Below are 20,669 nucleotides of genomic sequence, written 5' to 3'. Positions count from 1 at the left end.
CAGGGTGCTCCAAATTTCAATGTTATATATACCAAAAGATGCGCAAGGATCTGGCCAACACGCCAATGATGTTGAAAATAAACGCTTCAGTGGCCAAAATGCCTCAAAAAGTGACATTTTTGAAAAAATATTTTTTTACGGGTTAAATCCCATTTAAAATTGAAGGGCGGAGCGCCAGCTCCTGTTACGTCCAATCAAGCTCATATTTTGGATTTGGGCTCAGTAGGCCCACCGGAACAAACCCCTGAATGCCCGCAAAAAAGTAATTTTTGTTACACTCTAATAATTATACCCATTTTGATATTATTTTTAAATTTCCTGTTGTTTATGCATTGCGTAAGCCAGAAGTAAATTTACGGAAATATAAACCGTTTTTTTCTGACATAAAAGATGTACTTCTCTGTTTAACTTTAACTCTGTTTTAGCTCTTTTTGTGGCTGTATCTTAATAACCATATGTTATTTCAGACTAAATAATAATAAATTTTCTGAACCTTCACAAAAGATATTTTCAAGCTTTGACAGACATGGGAACTATTCACCCAAAGGAAAAATATATCTCAAAATCTGCAACATTTTTTGCAGCAAGCCCGTAGATCATTTTTGCCCGCGTGTAAACATTTCTGCGATCTGCAGTTCTCACCAACACATATAATGCTGGCCCGTCCCTGAGCAACACTTCAGAGAGAAGATTATGTTGGTGCTCTTTCAATCTCATTTCATCAAGCGTCTATGGCGCGGTGGTAGCGTGTCGGATCAATAACCAAGAAGTTGGTGGTTCAATCCTCGTTCTGTTAAGGTTATTTTTTTGAAATACAATCAAAAAGCCGTCGGTAATGTCGATAATTGTCGGTAACGGGCAAAAATGTCATACCCCTATATCGCAAAAAATGCATGAGGACAGTTTTCATGCAGATTCTGATATACTTTCATGCCGCCATGTATCATAATCATGCGACCGCCGGTTGGGTGTTGAAAACCCCGAAAAATCACAAAGTCGGATTCACCATGAAAAAGGTACTCTTCTGGTACTTTATGATTTTTGATTTTGCATCTAAAAATGTAATACATTTTTTTTTACTTTTTTAAGTTTTCAAAAAAATAGTTAAAAAAAACTGGCAAACCTGCCAAATTTTATTGGCGTTGCTCAAAAGTTGTCTTTAAAATCTTCTAAAACATATGTATATATAAAAAATAACTCGAAATGTTTTTTGCGTAAATCCACATTTTTTGAATTAAAATATGAAAGCATTTTTGTTTCTGATACAATTCATTCAGCCGGTTCCGGTGGTGTAGTGGTAGGCGTGGTTGCCTTTCACCCAGTCGGCCTGGGTTCGATCCCAGTCGCCAACGGTGGCGTTTTTAGACGAAATTTGTCTGATCACGTCTTCCGTCGGATGGGGAAGTAAATGTCGGCCCCAGCCTTTTTTAATATTTGCAGCAGCCTTGATTGAGAACAAAACCAAATCAACTCCTCAACGGCCTGCTCTATCTGCTTCGTTCGAACAAATAACCGCACTACGCTCATTTAAAAGTTTGCGCGCCCTCTCTCTCTCTTCCTCTCAGTGTTGAGAGGATGGTATAAAATTAAATTAAAGTTTGCAACTTTACAATTTATCCATCAAACCATCTTCAACGAGCAGCTTCGACGCAGACACTGGAAGAAAACTGAGGGGTTGCGCACAACTCTGGTAGGGAGAAGCCCGAAAAAGCAGCGAACCTCTCGCCTCGTGAAGCCTTGATGTATTTGCGATGAGAAAACTTGATCCCTGGCTTCAACGAGGGGGTCGGGGAGCTGGAAGACTTTTGGGGTCAGAGGGAGGGTGAAAGAAATAAAATCTTATCATTAAGGAACGAACGAGGGTGAAATGAAGGTTATACCCAAGGAGGAAGGACCGCTGTGTGTTTGTGTCGATGTCGTCCTCTGTCCGGGTGTCGGAGATTGGATTCCTGGTGTGACCTCGGGATGTTGTCCCACTGCCTGGGTTGGGGATGGAGCTGGGGCGCAAATCAACATGATGATATCAAACGACCAGGCCAAAAGTGACAAAAGGTCCGGCCGGAGCTTCACTGCTTCTTCTTGGGCCAAGTTCGCCCTGACGAACTACCTACTGCTGCCCAGTGTAATGGAAAGGAAAATAAACTTTCTCCTCCGGATTACTCGATATTGAAATTTATATTTTCGTCCTAAAGTCAGTGTCAGTCTTCTTGGACCGGAGGACATACGCACGGACTTGAGCCATCCCGAACCTCCTGGACACTATTGCGCCTCTGACTTTCTCTCGCCAACTTTTTAATCCCCTCCGGAGATCGGGCAACACCCGGACTCTGGAGGTGGAACCTGGCCGGGAAGAGTGCGCCTTCTGCTCGAGCAAACTTTTGAACAGAATTAATCGCTAGGATTTGCAGTGGTGGAACCAGCAGCAGCAGCACACCTTGAATTTTAAAGACCGGAGGTTAAATCCGCAGGATGACGTAATGAAGACACCCTCTGTGATGATGGGGGTGGGTGGTGGTGGTGGTGGAGAGAGTCGCCTGTGTGAAGTAAGTTGTTTGTTTTTTTCTTCCAGCCGGGACGGGGTGACCTTGCCTCTTTGTTCTGCAAGCTGGGCTAGTTACGTAAAGTTACTTACTCTTGGACGTTTGCCAGTTTATTATTCGGCCTGCAGTTTTGGACTTTGGGCCAGCGAGCCAACTTAACCCTTATAAACGTGCTGGTGGATGTGGAATTCTGGATAAATTAAATTTTATTTCAGAGAAATGTTTTCCCTTGCTTTGGGTCAGATTTGCTCTAACTTAATTTTAACTTTACTACTTTGATTTCACAGAACTCAGAGTTATTGCGTTTCTTTTTTTAAAGACGTAGCTCAAAACAGAACCAAAACTAAGGCTTCTACATTGTTAATAAGTATACAACAGTAGTTTAAGCAAAAAGTTGCAAAAATAAGTTTTTTCAGCATTATTCGTACATTCATCCAACGAGGTTAACGAGTTGAATAAAACTTTGTTTTTTTCACAGATCCGAAAACACCCTTTGAAATGGACTTTTTAAAACTTTTTCCCCACTTGAATAATATGTGTCGTCAAGATAAGTGTCAAACTCCAAAACAGTATCAAACATTATTACTTTTCGTAACAAGTGCTGAAAAGTTAAACTTATCAGCACTCGAATCGAAGCTGCAATAGTAGTTTATGCAACAAGTTGCAAAAAGAGGATTTTTTTAGCACGAGTCGTACATTTACCCAACGAGGTTCACCGAGTTGGATAAATACGACGAGTTCTGAAAAAATCAAGTTTTGCAACGAGTTCCATACAACATTTTTTGCAATTTCGAAAAACACCCATTGAGTGAAATTTTAAGTCGAATTTTCATGTATTTTGTCAATAAATCGTTTAAATCAAAAAAATGTTGAAATGTGTTACTTTTCGAAACAAGTGCTGAAAAGTTCAACTTTTCAGCCCCCATTTCAGTGCTGAAAAGTAGAACTTTACAGCATTTATTTTGAAAAGTGACGGAAACGACGGAATTGCAAAAAGTACATTTCAGTTCAGTTATGGCGAAAAGTAGGCCGTTTTGTAATTCGAGGATCCTTTCAAATGGAATTGCTGTATTCATAAACTTATGATTTCAAGATTTCATGAATCAATTCAGAAATAGTAGCCATACTCAAGAAATTAAATAAATATTCAAAATTATTGCGATATCTATGACGCTTTTTGGTATGCATGCTAAGAACCAAACTCAGAATACCTCAACTTGGTATATGTTATTCACCCACATTCCTGTCAAAACCTTAAATTTGTTACAATTATAAATTACAGAAGCGCAATAGCGACAATTTTAAGTAAACTTTTCAAACCCAACCTCACCCTACCGTCCACGATGAGATTGATCGACATATAATATAGAAGAGTATAGTCGCCGCTGCCGATGATGATGTAACGTACTGCGGGGAAGAATTATACCCGACCCCGTCTCGCTTCTACCAAGAGAGCCAGCCTCGAGATACATCAGTGAAAGCACCCGGGACCCACAGCCACCGAACCCCATCTGAACGACGTAAAAGCTGATTCTGTTTTGTCCCCCGCTGAACCATCTCAAACTCCCTGCTAAACTTTGCGTCGTCGTCGTCGTCGTCGTCGTCTTCGACAGAACCACAGCAGCAGCAGATATAACTCCTCGTACTACTCTCGTATGTGGTTTTAAGACACATTACGTCCGAGCGATAATTATTGGATAACTTAGATCAGCTCTCCAAGTTAGACGAAGGCAGCTCTCTAGCCCCAGTCAAACCACGACGACGACGACGTTGGACCCCACCAATCACTGAAGATCAAAGCCCGGGGAAAGCAATTACATAAATTGGAGTCACATGGGAAAGGACTCCGACTTGTGCTGTTGCTGCTGCTGCTACCATAAGAAAAGTTGTGAGCCATGAGAAACCTTGCCCCAAGTTTGGTCTATATCTCAGATTAAAACGACGCCAGATATTTGTGCTGGTCAATTCTAATTGGACCAGCATTTTCTTGCGTAACAGTCGTTCACATTCCGTACACTGGAGCTTAGGCTCTTTCGAGCCCAAGTTCTCCCAGGTCGCACATAAAAGTTACACTTTGCAGACGCGATTTAGATGGGGATGGAAATAACATTTTTGATTAGGTCTCAAAAACAAACTTCATCTGAGATATTAAGCTTGAAGGCAATCAATAGCAAATTTAAAATAAGTCCAACTTCAAAGAAACAACTCCAAATTGCTGCAAAGTCATCATTCTCAACACACCGAACCTCACGATCCAATGCCCCGTAACAATTCAAACAACATTGTTCCTTACGTGATGCGGAAAATTCCCCCCACAGACAATCAGTCCAAAACTTTGTGATAAAACGTTTGTTTTATTCGATTCTGGAAGTTATCCCCCTGGATGCGTGCCTCCGGAGGAAGGCCCGAATATGTCACCCGGACTCCAGACTGCGAGCGCAGGACAGAGGAGGACACAAAAGTTCTTCGATTCTTTGGGGAAAACGGAAAATGCTTTTCCAACTTTTTTCCGCCCCCAAGGTGGAGAGGAAGGAAAATGGAAAGAAAGAAGAAACACACCCCCTTTTCCCTGTGCTTGAGCTTTCCACACGCGGGGTCGTTTCTGTAACGTAAATTCCTGCTTTTTGGGGTCGGCATACATGTTCTTTCGGCTTTCTTGGAATACTTTGCGCAACCAATATATAAATGTGGCAACATTTTTGCGTGACACAAAACGGACCCTCTACGACGACGTCGAGGATTGCCTAAGTTCTAACTCTATGAAAGAAAAGGGGTTGAGTGAAAGTTGAAGGCAATATTTAACTTTTCATTAGAAAATTCATTTTACAAATAAAAATGCATAAAAATTATAAGGCCACATAAAAATTAATTCATATACAGAGGACTCTCTGGCTGTCGATCTTCTCGATATCAATATTACTCCAGCTGTCAATAATTTGTTCAGTCCCTTCAAATAGATTGCTTCGATTTTTCGTTCTATAATTTGATACCTCCCGTTCTCGACAGTCCCTTCAATATCGACAATGAGAGAGCCCAGTGTGCTTAACATTTTCTTTTATTTTTTCTATTTAATTTTAAAAGTTGAATAAGAGTATAACATCTTGCTTTATATTTGTTTGCCTTCCTCACTTAGGAACGGCTATTAATTCACTCGAAAAATTTTAGATTCTTAGATAACGTCATGATTCGAAATCCGGACACTTAGAAGCATATCATTTTTGTTATAGCTGACAAAAAATCATGTAATAAGTTGGAAATGAAGAAATATCATCAGGATGTAGTATTAACAGTCAGTTTTAAGAGAATGCATGCAAAATATGTCTTTTCTAACCATTTTTCATCAGAATTTGAAAATTAAAATGACTTGTTGTGCTTCGAATCCCGGACACCTATAAAAGCTGATTCGAAATCCGGACACTTTTGCTTCGAATTCCGGACACTCGTTTTTTGCTAATTAATCGCACTAATTTGGACTAAAATGTTAGTGAATGGGATTCCTTAGGTCTCAAATAAGCTGTTAACATCAAAACAATCGATATTTTATAAAAAAAAATTGCTTGAATTTAAGGAAATCAAAATTATAAATTTCTGCTTTGCCTTCCCGGTGCTTCGGACGCCTATGAAATATTTCACGTGAAATGTTTCGTATTTTTGGTAATCTTATAATTTTATTTTATTTAATTGTTTTGACATTGATAAAACCCATTTTTGACATTTATAATGCGAACTTATATCCAAATAATTGATAAAACAAGATGAGGTGCATTCAAAAGCTTGCACAACCCCCCTTTTTGAGAAAAGTCACTTAATATTACACATTACATATAAACATTTTCTGCACACACAAAAAATCAAACCTACTAGATTCAAACCCAACACTCAAAGAATGGACTGACGCCTTAGCCCGCTCGGCCATCAGACCGATGAAGAGATGAAAGGATAAACGTCTATATAAACCTGACGTTTCGGTCGTATGGTGTAAAATTACATGAAATTTTATAAAGTAATGCAAATTTAATTTTACACTCAGGCCTTTTACACGAAGCTAGATTACTACTTTATTTGCTTTGTAATATATAGAGCATTTTACGTTTAAGCCAATCAATGCACTTTTGCTGCGTTTCCATGTATACAAATAAACAAAAAAAATATAAGGTTCGATTGTACTCATTTCAAAAACTTCATCATCCCGGTACGGGAATCGAACTCAGGACCTCTGGATTGGAAACCCAACACGCCGCTAGTCGAAATCCATCCCCTACCGGTTAGTATACCCAGTGAGTAGAATTACTCTTTGAACGGATCTGACTTTGCCGAGCCAGACAGGAATCGAACCCATCACCTTCCGCTTACAAGGCGAAACCCGTAACCTCACGGCCACAGAAGCTCGGCATCTCCGTGATCTAAACCACAACGTGACGTTTACGCTCCCGTCTTATAACTCCTGTTGATAAATTCGATGTTCTATTAATCACGTGGACATTTTTATTAATCTCAGCCTCTTCCCTCCTCGTGGTCAATTGTCCATGAAAAAACTTGTTTGTAGGCCAAGGAACATGGTAAACGATTTTACAGAAAGTTTTCATGGATGAGAGAGTTGTTTCTAACATGAGTATCTATCATTTGAGAACTCAGCACATTGATTTCCTCGACTTCGCGTTTTTTGGGACACACTAAGCAATAGGTTTCTCGTACGTCGAATACTGCATTTACTTGGGGAACATACAGCTACATCGGTGTTGATCCAGGCAATTTTACAGGGACGAGATAGCCGAGAGGGTTGGAGCGCGGACTTGGTAATCTGGAGATGACTCTCACCGGATTGATGATATTTTTGGGATGGATCCTTTTTTTTCTTGCGTACATGCTTTTTGTGAACACGTTTTCCCATGCAATATTACAGGCTTTTGCTCACAAAGGTGATGTGCATGCTTTTATATGCGATTTTACACGGATTTTTTTACTGTGTAGGTCCCTATTAAAAATTATTAAGTTTGGTTTGGTGCATTAAAAGTTATACACGACATATATTTTGGTAGATGAGTCGTTTTTCACCAAATAACAAGGCAGTTGCCTGACGCTTCGATTTTCTTAGCATCTTGTTCTAGGGAGTAATTTTGGTCTCTGATCACGAATCCAATGACCTTTTTTCAATATATCATTACGGAGAGGCGGTACTACGTTTTTCATTCGAGAATAAAAGACGCCCAGTCCCAAAAATACGTATTTTTCACCAAAAAAAAAACAAAAATAGTTTAACAAACGTTTTTCGTTACTTAACTATGAAATCGTGAGACATTAGAAGGAAAATTTAACAAAGATGAATCATTTTATGAAATTTCGTGTTTATTTGGGGGTTTAAGAGTTTAAAAATGCAATGTATTTGAATAGTTACGATGGATTTTACAAACTTGTTCAATTTTAATCAATTTATTTTTGGCCTCTCATTTTTAAAGGAAATTTTGAAGGGGGGACAAATACTTGAAATTAAATTTGCAATAGCCTTATAAAAAAATCAGATATTCGAAGTTCGTAGCTAACAGATGCAAAAAAAAATAGTTGGTTTTTTCTAATTATTTTTTATTCTAATCTCTTAGAGTTTTTTCAAATATTACGTCCAGAGATTTTCGGAATTTCACGAAAACTGTCATCTTAGGGACGGTTCTAAATCCCCCCCCCCCCCTCCCCTAATCATGGACGTCATTTTTGAACGAACCCTTAATTATAAGCAATGATCGTTCCAAAATGAATTGAGATTAAACAACACACAGCTGAAAGAAACTCCAAAACTCGGATATTTATTGCAAATGAACTAATTATGACTAATGATTCATTAATAAAACCGAATTGAATTGAACGATGCATAGCATCGATGATTCGAAGATGAGATAATTCAAAGATTCGATGTTTCTAAGATTCCAAAAATTTAAAGATTCGATGTTTAAAATTTTCGAATTTTCAATGTTTCAATGATTCGTAGATGCACAAATTCGAAGATTCGAAGTTTCGAAGATTCGCAGATTTTAAGATACGAAGATTCTATAAAGCGAAGATCCGCAGATTTGAAGATTTGTAATTCTGTAATATATCAAAAAGCAATTTTAGAACTTGTTAATAATTTAAACTTTAAATAAAGTCAGAAAAGTCACAAGCACATGCTTAGATCATGCTTGTTCTCAGTTTCAACCATATTCTAGGCTAGCTCTACTTGTTATGTCGTTCTCTCATCATGATAGCACTTCGTACCATTTGCGGCAACTTGCTCAGTTGCAGTGAGCCAGCCAGCCCGCCCTGCGCTGGTCAGACCTCCAAAGTGGACAGACACCAAACGAAGGCGAGAAACTAGAAAATTCTCAACTTGGTTCGGTTTTGCAATGAATTTCCAAACCGCGGCGGCCTCTCGGACCCGGACCGGACGACTATGCAGGGGGGAAAAGCCTTATCCGAGGAGGTTGGCGGGCAAAAAGCATTCATGTCATATCTCTTGTAACGATACAGAAGTACAACAGAAAAATAGGCAACCCATGGGCTGCTTGCTTCTTGTCGGCAAGGCCGATACTGGACCCCGAGCCAACGGCGACGACGGCAGCTGCTGCCACTTTAGGACCGGTGTCTGGTGGCATGTTTTTTATCGTGTTTAATTGGTTTAGCAACCCGTCGTTGTCGTCGCCGCCATAGAGGGGCTTAGAGGTGGCTCATGTTGAGGGGAGATGGATCTGGAGCAGTTTTGTAGAAGTTGTCGGACCATTAGTCATACCGCCTCTTGATTCGATTATACGAATCCGATTGGAAGGGGTTAGTCGAGAAATCTCGTTACATCAAAACTTTAATACGTTCATGTCCCGAGGAACCGAGCTGAGATGAATATCTTAAGCCATGGAGTTAACCACATCCCGATCACACGTTCGTATCGGTACTCAACACCACAGGGAATGGCTTCACGGAGCAGGTTTCGGGACCTGCACCTTCCGTTTCGGTAGTTCTTCGCCGAGTTGGCTTCTTATCCTCGTCGTCGTCCAATGTGCAGCAGAAATTCTTCACGGAAAACGGGCAAAGAGCCCCTCAGCTTTGTTGATGTTGTTGTTGGCACACTTGGAACATACACGAAATGCGAACGAACGCCAACAAACGGATGAATGAAATTGAAGTTGATGCAGACACGTACTGCATTACATCCATAACTATCCTGGGCTGGGCCCGGAGTTTCCTCTGCCATATCTGCTGGTTGATTGCGTCGAGCAGTGGATGGGAAGATTCGCTCGTTCTTTTTCCTTTTTTTTTTAGAACGCAATGTTCCCGCAGAAAAGGCACAGCAAGATGCAGAAATTAGGGTGGTCGAAGTTTTAGGAATATCAAATCAAACTCTTGTATTGATATATGGACTTTTACTTTATTTCACTAACAGATCATAATTCAAAAATGGCTTGGGTTTGACCTGTTTCGCAAAATGAACCACCCTATTGCATTTCACACACTGTTCTGCGACAGGAATCGAGCCGCTACAGGAATGTCAGGATAAGCTCCCTGCGTCCCAGCGCATGCCTTACACGGCAAATGGAAACCGTGAAACGTGAGGCGTATGCAGTCGCGTGAAATTTGATAAAGCGAAGAAAAAACAGACAAAATTGATTACGATGAAGATGTAGATGACGGACGACCCTCCTTCCCCCAGGCAGGAACCTCTCTTCCTCTGACGCTATCAATCATCTTGACCTTTAAAGCATGGTTGATGCAGCGCCAACAGGAACCCAAAGTGCGACGGTGAAGAACTTGACGGACTCCGCGAAGCATTGTAGAGTGTGTCAAGAATCCAAACATTTCGTGCGCTCCGGCAGCGGTCCAAATATTGACGTACTGATGTGTGTGTGCTACCGATTCCGTCCGGGGTGAAGGGTTTATTCGCGGCACTATCTTGAGAAGAGGCAACCAGCCCGCCCGTTGCAACTACACGCATAGTTTGCCTCGTCGAACTTTCGCGCAAATATTAACTAACAGCGAAAGGGATGAAACTTGAGAACTAACTTTATTCCACCGCGCACCGTACAGTATATAGTACCTTACGTCAGTCAGCTGCCGGCTTGGAACCGGGCTTGGATATCTTGGTGGGATGGAAGAACCTGCCAGCATCATCGTCATCCAGCAACAACCCAGTTAAGTGATGAGGGCTGAAGATGCTGCCGTGGTGATGTGTGTGCAGAGACGTACGTATTATTAGACAAGTTGAGCAAATAAGCTGGGATTCTACCGAACTTCCCTCCCGCCCTGTGTACACAGAAGAAGTTTGCCTGTGTTCTGCGTATGAAGTGGCAGCAACAGCAAAGTTTTCACCTGAGTTTTGAATGCGAGCATGTAAACAGCTTATTGGAATTTTTAATTCTGGAGGGCACCGGATTATGCGGGGTGTTAAGCCTCTTGAAGGATGGCTGTTGACGACTAGGATTTGGGATATTTTATCACTGGTTATTCACGAATATGTCGGTGGAAAATGTTTTTGAAGACTTTTTTGTTTTTGTCCAACTGTTCGTTTTTCCGTGTAATTTTGCCCTCAGAATGTTGAGTTTATATGATAATTTACATGATTTTTTAAACGTTTCTAGTGATAGATCTTCCCTTTCGAATGCAACCTTATGCTTTTATTATTTTTTTATACCTAAATTGAAAAAAATATTTTTTTTTGGTTAGTGAGGGGAAAATAATTCTTATGACCATACGACAATTGTGGCTAGTTTTGAAATTTTTCAATGTTGGGTCATATCCCAAGTAACATTTTTAAACCAACAAGTCACCACCAAGTTTTATTGAGGTTTTATGATAGCATCTTGTTTATTAGTTTTATTTCGGTATTCACAGCAACCAATAAGCATGCGCTGATTGAATGGTGATGATAAAGTTTTATGACTTGGACATAAATCCCGATGACAATAAAAGCTACATAGCTTTTAATAAGGTTTTAAGAAAGTTTTAAGAAAGTCTTGAAAACCCGATGGCTAAACGGTTTTATTGTAGCTTCTTTAAAACCAAGGGTGTTGTAGCTGTCAAAACGTCATCCATAAAGTATGTGACGCTCTAGGGGGGGACGGGTGGGGGGGTCTGAGCAAGCGTGACATTGGATGTTATAATTATAGGAAAAGCGTGACGAAGGGGGATAAATTTTGGCTGATTTTCGCGTGACGTACTTAATGGATGAAGCCAAGTGCCATTAGAAAAGCAAAAATAAAAATAAAATTGATCAAAAAACACATTTATGCTGAATTTCGGATATAATTAGCATAGCCATAGAAGTTCGAAATAATTTGAATTCTTTTTCAGGAAAATGTGTAATTACATATTTTTTTCTTAATTACCTCCAAAATATATTATTTTAATACTCCTGACTAGGTTTTAACAAAGGTTTTATTAAGACTTTGAAGAGGTTGTTAAAATTCAGTTGTAAAGCCTTGTACTCCAATGAAGGTTTTATAAATAGGCCGTAACAACCTTTTGCAGAGGTCTTTTTGGGATTTAAGAGGGGTTTATCGGGGTTCTGGGGAGGTTGATACGACTTAGTGGTTTTAATGTTGTTTTGTCTGATTGATTTTATAGCGGTTGTAACGGCTACGATAAAGCCTAAAATGTTACTAGGGATATGACCCACCAGCCTGAAAAGTTCAAAACGGCTGTAACATTTGACCCTTAAGTAAAAATTTTGTTGCCTAAAAATGAAAATGTTTGTTATTTAGAGCTCTAAAAGTGTCCGAACATCACTTTTCTCTTAAACATACACCTGAATTGCTTTCAAAAAAACTGACTCAAATATAATGTGGGTGTCTTCCACAAAGTAGCTTGGATGGGCAAGCCAACTTTCTAGAACACAACAATTTTCCAAATATTTCCCGAAAAGTTAGATTTTCGTGAATCACCCTAAATTTCCCTAAAAGTCCTATCTTTGTGAAGATACATTGGGGTTTGGCAATTTTATTTTTGTCATTTTATATGACAGATTTGATTTTTCAGTCTCAAAAATATTTTTCTCGTCCAATCTCCCATAAGTTTGCTCTTGACAGCAACATGGTCGCAGAACTCGAATTTGATGTAAAAAGTAAAGAAAACAAAAAAAAAGTGTTATAATCATTTGATTATCCGAAGTCCCAAACAAACCTTCTGATAATCGAACTTCGGATAATCGAGGCTTTGGATAATTGAGTCTGGACTGTAACACATTTTGTAATAAAACAAGCGGAAAATAAACAGTTTGACACAGACCGTATGTTATGTTCAAAAATTCAACATTTTGGCACAAATAAATCATGAAAATATGTTTTCTATGGAAAATTCCAAAACAAATACTCTAAAAAATTAAAAGAAAACCGTGCAAAAAAATAACCTTTCTAAATTTTATGGAAATTTATTTTATTTATTGATAAATCATAATATTTTGGGAGTCTAAACTCAAATCGATTTATAATATAATTTAGTTTGAATATTATGTTTACTAACAGTGTCATCCATTTATATACAAAGACTTCGCCACCCTGAGCGCCTAAATGTGTATAAAAGTATGACACTGGGCAAATGCGCCGAATTCACAAATTGACATTTAGAATTTTAGGGACATAACTAAGTTTAAAAGTGTATAATAGACGGGGGCAAATAAAGAGCGAGCCGCTCAAAGAGCCGAATCACTGAAAAGAGCGAACGAACCGTGGCTCCCAAAAAAGAACCGCGGTTTTTTTAAACTCCGGTCTTACCGTTTCGATGCGGCATGAATTTCGTTATGAATATAATTTATTGAATTTCCATAAAAATGTTGTATTAAATTTCTTTTTGATAATTGAAAAAAAATCAAATATTTCAAAGGGGACCATCCATAAACCACGTGGACACTTTTTTGGGAATCTCTTACCCCCCCCCCCCCTTCGTGGACAATTGTCCATACAAAAAAATTTTTTTTTGTATGGACCGTGGACAATCGCCATACCCCTTCCCCCCCCCCCCTCCCCTCCCTAAAATGTCCACGTGGTTTATGGATGGTCCCAAGCTTATAGCAATAAATTTTCTGAACAAAATGAAAAAAATCATTGCACAACCGATTGTACATTAAAGTATTATCGGAATACAAATTTGAGAATAATTTGTAAAATATTTGTAAAATATTACCAAAAATCTAATGAATACTATAGAGATTTTGGAAAAAAAATCCTTTTGTTCGATTAAACTTCAGCGTTTGTACAAAAGAGTTCACAAAATATTTCTCCAAATAAAATATCTGCATTAGTTCAATTCTTGCAGAAATAAACGCAGCTTTAAAATTAATCGCAATTGTTCCAGCATCCTAGATTTAAGTTTGGATGACATTCAATTAATCGAATGTTCTTGACATAGAGACCACCAAGACTCATGGTTTTCAAGAGCATCTTCTCGTTTTCAGTTTTAATTTTTGTTAATTAAATAATTTATAAAAGTCCAATGTGAAATAACTTATAAAAAACCTTTTCGTCTAAATTTTGAAAAAGAACGAAAGAGCCGTTCAAAAGAACGGCTCTTTTTAATGAACGAACGAAAATGAGCGGCTCCTAAAAAAGAGCGGTTTTGCCCACCTCTAGTATATAATATTTTAATTATTTTTAAACCAAGACTAACATTTCAAAAGGGCCAAACATTCGGCACTACGCCCTTTATTGTTAAATGTTAGTCTTGGTTTAAAAATTTTGAAAATATTTTTTTTGAAGAGATCGGAAAATTTCACGAATGTTTCATATTTTAACATTGCAAATCGGACCATTAGTTGCTGAGATATCGGCATTAGAAAATGGTGTGTTGTTTGGGGTGGACTTAGAAAACATCAATTTTCCTATTTTTAAACCTTTGCATGGCAATATCTCAGCAACTAAGGGTCGTATCAACAAAGTTCATAAATGCAAAATATAGAGAATTTTCTCAGTTTTTCAAAAATATTTTTTTCAATGGTGGGCAAACATGTGCACTAATTTGAAAAAATGAAAAACTTCGACTATTTTCAAAAAAGTAACCTAAAAATGGATTTAACTTGAAAACGGTGCACTTTATCAAAATTTCACTGAAGTACTTTTTGATTGCAAATTTGATTTTACATCGAAAAATTAAGAGGCAGTATTTGTAGATTCTGCTCGGTTTGTTCTAGAGGTCGTATCGAGTTGCTCCGATTTGGATGAAACTTTCAGCGTTTGTTTGTCTATACATGAGATGAACTCATGCCAAATATGAGCCCCCTACGACAAAGGGAAGTGGGGTAAAACGGGCATTGAAGTTTGAGGTCCAAAACACATGAAAAATCTTAAAATTGCTCGCATTTCCGTAAAACTTCATCAATTCCAACTCTCTTAGATGCATTCGAAAGGTCTTTTGAAGCCCTTCAAAATGTGCTATAGACATCCAGGATTGGTTTGACTTTTTCTCATAGCTTTTGCAAATTACTGTTAAAAATTGTTTTTTTTTAAACCCTAATAACTTTTGGCAACAGCCTCCAACACCCATACTCCCATAGGTCAAAAGTCAGGGAATTTCATGGACTATAAGCCTACGGTATTAACTTTTTGGCCAATCGCAGTTTTTCTCATAGTTTTTCGATTTTTCTAGAACAAACATTTTACAACGTTAGTTTTTGCTCTGTAGGCCAAGAAGACGGCACCGTATCCATACCTACAACTTTGCCGAAGACACCAAATCGATCAAAAAATTCCTTCAGAAGATACAGATTTTTGAATTTTCATACATCATTTTTGTATGGCCAGCTGCCAAATTTGTATGGAAAATTATATGGACAAACTAATTGTGCAAAATGGCTTCTTTGGGCATACCGAAGGCACCACAAAAGTTTTAGTCGGATTAAAAAATACAAAAAAAATTAAGAAAAAAGACCGATTTCGTAGAGAACTGCTCATAAAAATGCAAATTTTTGATGCCATCAAAACCAATATTAGAGCAAGATTCATAAAATTTCCAAGTTTACTGAGAAGCTTTGTTTACTGAAAATGTCTCTAAATCAAAAGAAATTATTTTTTTAAATAACACTTAAAACTTGTAATTTTAAATCTTATTTGACCTGTTCTTAGTGTAAAATTGTCCACAAAACCCGTTAATGCAGTTCTTTTTTCGATTTGATTTTTTTTTTTCATTGAGAAAAACATGACAGTTTGAGCATTGAAGTAATCTCATTTATCAATGTTTTAATAATTATAGTTTACTAACTTTAGAAACTTTTCAAAACTTGTTGAAAACAACCTCTTGAGGTACTTTGGACACTTCTTTACCAAACTCAGTATTGTTCCAGACCATACCGTTTGTATTTAATGCATAATTTTTATTTTGCCTAAAAATCTTTGATCTATCAATCTCACTCCGGCTATCAAAGTCATCCCGGTTTACGGTATGCAAAGATGTTTTCAAGATACGGATGTCATTTTAGTCAAATATCTCAAATATTATCGATTTGCGGAATGAAGGTTGCACTTTACACGAATTTTTCATAAACATTTTGAAACTTTTGGCTTGATATATGAATCATAAGTTCAAACGGAAAACGGAGGTCCCCAGACTATTCAATATTGCATTTATCTCTTAAAAATCTCCATTAAACTGTAACCATCCAGACATTCCTGCTCACAAGCCATTCCAGAGGACGCAATACAAATCTCCCGGAGGCCACACTTGCTCGTTCCAGCCCAGCCATCCAGCGTTCGGTCGTGGTTCCCGGAATGATAATTTCGCTTAATTTTTTTTTCGGCGCGGAATCCCCTCTAATAATGAAAATGGATGCGCGTCGGTTTGCACTGTTGTGCCCATGCATGTACTGCTGCTGCTACCGAGTGCATATCATTGCATGTCGTCGTTGTTCTGCTGCTGTACGCCATGTTTGCCGCTGGTGCACGTTTTCTGGCGAATTTGTACGGTTAGGGTGGTTCTGTGAGAAGATATTGTTTTAGAGTTTTTTTTTAAGAATTTTTTGCCTCACTGAAATTGTTTCAATCAGAAGAATGTTCTTGGATATTTGAAACACCAAAATCCACCCTAGCACAATCACACATGCAGTTCGTGTGATACACAAGTACACGTACACGTATGAATGAAGACAAACGAGATCAAAAGTCGCGCCAGGGGAAACTAACGTGTAGACAAACAAGCGAAGAACTGACTGACGGACATGATGGCAGTAGCAGAAGGCAGAAAGGCAGGCAGGCAGAGGGGCGCGGCAAGAAACAGGAAAGAAACATTTGAATTAAAGTAGAGATAATTGTTTCTACATGATTTCACACGATAAATGTGCAACGTTTGCGCGCGAGCTTCTGCTGCTGCTCCTCCGAGAGCTGATGGTATTAATCATATGCATGCATTGCATCGCACATTGCACGCGGCAAACAAACGAGTTAGGGGAGAGGTTCCTCCCCCCAGGTTCAGGTCACCTCGGTCGCCCCGCCGGTTCGGAAAGGCCATGCCCCGAAAGTCAAACGGTCGCCCACTAAACGGGGTGCAGTTCGGTGGTGTTTGACGCACACGAGTGTATGTACTCTCACTATTGTTGTGTGTTGGACCAATACCAACAACAATGAGGGATTGTGTGTGTGTGTTTGTGCCTTAAGGGAGGAGGTCACGCGGAATGTTACACGTGGAGAGCGCGCCGGCCGGTCAAAACGATTCGATTGTTTGTCGAATGTGATGTAAATATAAATCATACTTTGCTTGCTAGGTTTGTGTGCGATTGGAATCGATCTGAAATGGGGAAGAGGAATGTTTTATTTTATCCAGCTATTCCGATTTAAAGTTTATGGAAACTTGTATAAATTGGTGTGAATATACAACGAAAAACACTTTATACAGTCATCCCACATATTCGGAACACTTTTGTGATAATTTGTCAATAGCAAGCCAAATGCAGCTTTTCTGTCGACCATACTATTTTTAAGGACCTTTATTTGGACATTCCCTTGCTATTTCACCAGTAAAAGTATAACTTTTAAAACTAAAAACTACATCTCAAGACTATTTTATTCAGAGCAGCAAAACACTGCCTCCAAATTGCCTGTTCCATAATTGTAGGATATTATTGTTATTGTTATGTTATTGTGCCTCCCACAATTGTGGAACACCTGAATTTAACTGATATTTTTACAAAAAATGCTATCATGTTCATAAAATTTAACATAGCTTGAGTTTCGTTGGTATCAGTGCGTGAAGTCATTATATCGGGGTAATTTTCCGCCAACTCACACAGCAGTTGCCCCGACCCCTCTTCGATTTGCGTGAAACTTTGTCCTAAGGGGTAACTTTTGTCCCTGATCACGAATCCGAGGTCCGTTTTTTTATATCTCATGACGGAGAGGCGGTACGACCCCTTCCATTTTTGAGCATGCGAAAAAAGTGGTGTTTTTCAATAATTTGCAGCCTGAAACGGTGATGAGATAGAAATTTTGCGTCAAAGGGACTTTTATGTAAAATTAGACGCCCGATTTGATGGCGTACTCAGAATTCCAAAAAAAACGTATTTTTCATCAAAAAAAAACACTAAAAAAGTTTTAAAAGTTCTCCCATTTTCCGTTACTCGACTGTAAAAAATTTTGGGACATGTCATTTTATGGGAAATTTAATATACTTTTCGAATCTACATTGAACCAGAAGGGTCATTTTTTTCATTTAGAACAAAATTCTTCATTTTAAAATTTCGTGTTTTTCTAACTTTGAATGGTTAATTTTAAGAGTGTAACAATGTTCTACAAAGTTGTAGAGCAGAAAATTACAAAAAAAAATGATATATAGACATAAGGGGTTTACTTATAAAAATCACGAGTTATCGCGATTTTACGAAAAAAAAGTTTTGAAAAAGTTGGTCGTCGTCGTCGATCATGGCCGTTCAAAGTCACCCGCGACAGACACGGACGACGAAACAAAGAGAAACGCAAAAAGTAAATCAAATTTTTCAAATCGCGATAACTCGTGATATTTATAAGCATGTCTATACATCAAATTTTTTGTAATTGTCTGCTCTACAACTTTGTACAACATTGTTACACTCTAAAAAAATAACCCTGCAAAGTTAGAGAAAACACGAAATTTTGAAATGATTTTTTTTTGTTTTAAATGAAAAATGACCCTTCTGGGACAATGTAGATTCAAAAGTACATTAAATTTCCCATAAAATGACATGTTCCAAAAATTTTTACAGTCGAGTAACGGAAAACGGGAGAATTTTTAGAACTTTTTTAGTGTTTTTTCGATGAAAAATACGTTTTTCGGAATTCTGAGTACGCCATCAAATCGGGCGTCTAATTTTACAAAAAAGTCCCTTTGACACCAAATTTCTATCTCATCACCGTTTCAGGTTGCAAATTGTTGAAAAACACCTCTTTTTTCGCATGTTCAAAAATGGAAGGGGTCGTACCGCCCCTCCGTCACGAGATATCAAAAAACGGACCTCGGATCCGTCATCAGGGACAGAAGTTACCTCTTAGGACAAAGTTTCACGCAAATCGAAGAGGGGTCGGGGCAACTGCTGTGTGAGTTGGCGGAGAATTACCCATATTTAAGTGACTTTTTTGAAAATAGTTGCAGTTTTTCATTTTTTTAAATTAGTGCACATGTTTGGCCACTTTTGAAAAAAAATATTTTTGAAAAGCTGAGAAAATTCTCTATATTTTGCTTCTTCGGACTTGGTTGATACGTTCTTTAGTTGTTGCTGTTGCAAAGGTTTAAAAACAGGAAAATTGATGTTTTCTAAGTCTCACCCAAACAGCCCACCATTTTTCAATTTCGATATCTCAGCAGGGTAATTCTCTACCAACTCACACGAAATCGGGAAAAGTTGCCCCGACCCCTCTTCGATTTGCGTGAAACTTTGTCCTAAGGGGTAACTTTTGTCCCTGATCACGAATCCGAGGTCCGTTTTTTGATATCTCGTGACGGAGGGGCGGTACGACCCCTTCCATTTTTGAGCATGCGAAAAAAGAGGTGTTTTTCAAAAATTTGTAGCCTGAAACGGTGATGAGATAGAAATTTGGTGTCAAAGGGACTTTTTTGTAAAATTAGACGCCCGATTTGATGGCGTACTCAGAATTCCGAAAAAAAATGTATTTTTCATCGAAAAAAACACTAAAAAAGTTTTACAAATTCTCCCATTTTCCGTTACTCGACTGTAAAAAAAATTGGAACATGTCATTTGATGGGAAATTTAATGTACTTTTCGAATCTACATTGTCCCAGAAGGGTCATTTTTTCATTTAGAACAAAATTTTTCATTTTAAAATTTCGTTTTTTTCTAACTTTGCAGGGTTATTTTTTAGAGTGTAACAATGTTCTACAAAGTTGTAGAGCAGACAATTACAAAAATTTTGATATATAGACATAAGGGGTTTGCTTATAAACATCACGAGTTATCGCGATTTTACGAAAAAATGTTTTGAAAAAGTTGGTCGACATCGATCTGAAACTGATTTAATCTATGAATACGAGAATTGTTTTTTTTTCTGTGTAGTTTTTTTTTTTTTGAATATTAAACCCTGAAATAAAAAAATACTAAGCGTGGTGAAATTATCCCAGGCATATGAATTGAGCTTCAAAAGTGACAATACAATTGGCCTTGCATCAACAACACGAAAAATCTACCTACTTTACTGATGGTCGCTCATTGAAGGCGAGCGCATGCGATGAGCGCGAGCGCATGCGATGAGCAGGAGCGAGCAAGAGCTACCTCATGCTCATGAATAAGCGAGCACGTCTTCTGGCGCAACCCTGGCGAAGGCTTGATTTTTAAGGCAATTATGTTATGTCATGCACTTATTTCAAGTGCAGAAATATCATCACGATCAATCATCAAAATATGATTTTTCAAGCAATTTTTCATCAGATTTTTAAAATTAAAGGGACTTGCTGTGCATCGAATCTCGGACACTGAGCTGGTTCGTTTTCGCTTATGAATCGCAAAAAAATAGGCTACAATTTTACTGAATTGCTGACTTTAGGTCTCAAACAAGCTGGTCACATCAAAATAATCGATATTTGGTATAACAATTTGCTAGGAAATAAGGAAATCAGAACCATATCTAAATATTTCCTTTGCTTTCCCATTTTTAGGAAGCCTTTGAAATGTGTCACAGTCTCGCTTAAAAGCTGTTTTATTTTTTT

General features: G+C 38.2%; 1 protein-coding gene across 1 annotated transcript in view; it reads right to left on the bottom strand.

Annotated features, from left to right (window-relative positions):
- The window catches only part of LOC120427765 (uncharacterized), a 167,035-nt gene that overhangs the window by 135,439 nt on the left and 10,927 nt on the right, over positions 1-20,669 (bottom strand). The window lies entirely within an intron of this gene.

Source organism: Culex pipiens, chromosome 2 (genome assembly GCF_016801865.2).
Source record: "Culex pipiens pallens isolate TS chromosome 2, TS_CPP_V2, whole genome shotgun sequence".
Classification (NCBI taxonomy): domain Eukaryota; kingdom Metazoa; phylum Arthropoda; class Insecta; order Diptera; family Culicidae; genus Culex; species Culex pipiens.
Note: the sequence above shows the minus strand (reverse complement) of the source record. Positions and strands in the feature narration are given on the sequence as shown.